We start from the raw sequence: 3,495 nt of genomic DNA, 5'->3' as shown, positions 1-3,495 counted from the left end.
CTGCTTGTGGAAAACAGTTCATATGTAAATCTCTGTAGGACTCACCTTTTTCACTCTCAAAATCTTTTTTTCTTTTGGTAGGTTGATAATCTGAACATTGTTAACACTAAAAACTTCTCAAAAGATATATTTGAGCTTTCTGTGATGGCCCCTCCGTGTAATCCAGAGATGGAGGCCGAGGATCAGGGGTTCAGAGTCATTTTTGGCTACATAGATTGTTCCAGCCAGCTCGAACTACATAAGAGCCTGTCTCAAAAACAGACAAACGTGCTTGCTTCGGCAGCACATATACTAAAATTGGAACAATATAGAGAAGATTAGCATAGCCCCTGAGCAAGGATGACACACAAATTCATGAAGGGTTCCATATTTTTAAGACAAAAAACAAAAAAACAAAACCAACCAACCAACCAAGATAACAAATGCCAAGCAAAGAAACTAAGAAGAAAATTGTATAAAGCACAGAGGGAAAGAAGGAAAGCAACCCTGGCACTCAGACCTGCCTGAGGGCTTGTGTGGAATGTATTTGAACCCCTCAGGACCACTAGGAAGATTGACCACCCAGTATATAAAATGAATAAACCATTTGAGCCAAAACTTCCTAAAAAAAAGAGTTATACAAGTGGCCAGTAAGCACACAGAAGAATGTTGGATATCAGCAACCACTAGAGAAGTGGAAATCCAAGTCTCAAAGAGATGCCACTTCAAGTTCATGAGAACAGCTAAAACCAAGAAGATGGATATCTCAAAGATGCAAGAATATGGGATGCCTGGAGCTCCCTCTCAATCATTGCTGGTAAGAATGTGCCCTGCCTGGTACAAGTACTAAGGAAAACATTTTATCTGTGACAATAGGCACAGAGAAATGAAAACCCTGTCCACAGAAGTTCTGTGTGGTGGTGTTAACCCTGTCTTTATTAACAGTGGTGGATACCCGGAAACCTCACATTTCTACCAGCAGAAAAATGGATAGATAGACTGGAGTATGAGCGTACAATGGCACACTGCTCCGGGATTATAAAAACAAAGAATTAGCAGCGGGAAGAGCAAAGGCTAAGCTCAAAGGCATTATGATGAATGAAATGAGACAGACATAACTGTCTGCTTCCACAAAGGTAAAGTCCTGGCACAGATAAACCTGTGACAGAGACAGAAGGAACCAAGGAAGGGATTGCTTGCAGTTGCAGTAGGGAGTCTTCACTGTCAGGGGCCCAAGAGAACTTATAGGTGAAAAATGACTGTTCTCTATCTTTAAGATGGTGAGGTCGTAGGTAGGTATACACAGTTCTCAAAACCTCAAGTCTATGCCTTTAATCACATTTAATTTCTGTGGTCAACTTAAAGAGGAAAACCTCTTCTGTTTTCTGCCCAGCTCTTGCAAATTAAAGACTTGAAAAGCTGTAAATTTGCTGTTTATTTGTTTGAGATTGGATGCACTGTCACTCCAGAAGGTGGACAGTGTGAAAAGCTATTACTAGAAAAGTAGTGGGAATAGGGTGTGGCTTGGTAGCCTTCCGAGCATGGGCTGGAAAGACAGGAACGCCCCCATTGACTTGGACGTTGCAGAATGCCAAGATCTGTCCACAGCCTAAGGGGAGAGGCAGATCACACACAAGTCTACCACTAAGTAATGTGTGATTTTAATGTGCAAGTACTGGTACTAAATAAAGCTCTGCAGATATCGGAGGGACGTTTGCTTAGACACTGCAGTCATCAGCAGTTTCTCTGGCATTGACCAGATGAGGTACTTGAGTACCGGGAAGCAACTGAATGGAAGATAGTTCACTGTGCTCACAGAACCCAGAGAAACAACATGGTCACTTGAGTCGATTTAGTAAAGGAACATGTATACTAAAAAGCCATCGCCGTGCAGGGCTTCCATCAGGTCACAGCAGAAAAATTGGCACTTTGATCTAAGTGTGACATGAATTTATTGAAAGTTGTAAGCAGAGGAGCTAGGGTATTCTCATTTATTTTAAGGATAGTTTTACCAAAGTATGATACATCTATAATAAAGTATACTTATTATTACTATAAAACTTGATATGTTTTAAATATGTAGAAAAGACATAAAACCATCAAGAGAATCATGATAGTGAATACACTGACCATGCCCTGAAATCCTCTCCTTCTTAGCCTACTACGCCACATCAGTCCCTGCCCACACCCCAGGAAGCCAATTATCTACTTCCTGTATGTCCCCAGGATTTGGATTTTCTAGAACTTAATATGCAAGTGATCATGAATAATGTTCTCATTTCACATTGCTTCTTTTATTTAACACAGTTATCTTGAGGTTATTTTATGCTGAGTGATCCAATATTTTTTTCTTTGTTGCAAACTGTATTCCATTGTACTAACACACTACAACTTGTTTATCTATTTACCTATTGATAAATATTAGAATTATTTCTAGATGTTTTGTTTCAGTAACAAAGAATGATTGTTTCCAAACTTTGGTTACTCCAGACAAAATCACTGTGAAAGTTTGTATTCAAATCTAGATTCCACCATCTCTCAAGGACACAGGAGGTTGGTCCTTCCTCGACTACACCTTAGTGCCATCCTTTGGGGGGACATTTAAGATGGAAACCAGATCACAATGTTGGCATGTGGCAATTAGTTTTAGATAATTTGGAATGGAATGACTACATAAATGGTAAATTTATGCTGAATATTTAAAAATAACCAGAGTTGCAGGCAGTACTCCTGTGACTGCAAAGTCCACATTTCTTTACAGTATTTTCAGTAAATAAATGTACACACATACATACACATGTTAAAATTAAAACATTTTAAAACACCAGAAGATGTTTGCCCAAATGCTTCTGCCATATTTCACCTACGTCAGTGCGGGAAGGTACCAGCTGGTCTAGGTGTTTGGCTAAACTTGGTCTGTCAAGATTTTTAGTTACAAACATTCTAATGGATGTGCAATGGTTCTTTATGGTGGCTTTAATTTGCGTTTTCCAAAGTATATAAATATGGACGAGGTCAAAGCCCTTCCAGATCTTCGATAAATTATCTCTTTTGAATCTTTGTTCCTGAATTGACTTGAGTTTCTTTATACTGTCTGTGTACAAGTTGGTTTTACACATGGGAACTGCAAATTAATTTGATGCTTCTACTATGTATAGAGCCTAACTTCAGAGTTTGTTCTTTTAGGGGTCTTGTTTTAGGTGTCTAAGAAGTCTTTGATTGTACGTAGGCACATGCCTTAACACATCTTAACACTTGGGAGATACAGGTATGAAAATCACAAGTTTAAAGCTAACATCTATCCAGCCAGCCAGCCAGCCACCTACTCACGAGCCATATTGTATTTTTTTAGTATGAGGTATGAAAATGGGTCTCTCTACATAGCCCTGGCTATCCAAGAACTTAATCTGTAGACCAGGCTGGCCTCAAACTCACAGAGACCCACCTGCCTCTGACTCCTGAGTGCTTGGATGTCCCGCGCTACCTTCTCGCCAGCAAGAAATGACGCGGCACACA

General features: G+C 39.8%; 1 non-coding gene across 1 annotated transcript; it reads left to right on the top strand.

Moving 5' to 3' along the window:
• Positions 1 to 267: 267 nt before the first annotated feature.
• Positions 268 to 374, top strand: LOC115064981. The gene has a single exon (XR_003844782.1). It is a non-coding gene; the product is annotated as a U6 spliceosomal RNA (small nuclear RNA).
• Positions 375 to 3,495: the final 3,121 nt, after the last annotated feature.

The sequence above is a fragment of the Mus pahari genome, chromosome 10 (genome assembly GCF_900095145.1).
Source record: "Mus pahari chromosome 10, PAHARI_EIJ_v1.1, whole genome shotgun sequence".
Classification (NCBI taxonomy): domain Eukaryota; kingdom Metazoa; phylum Chordata; class Mammalia; order Rodentia; family Muridae; genus Mus; species Mus pahari.
Note: the sequence above shows the minus strand (reverse complement) of the source record. Positions and strands in the feature narration are given on the sequence as shown.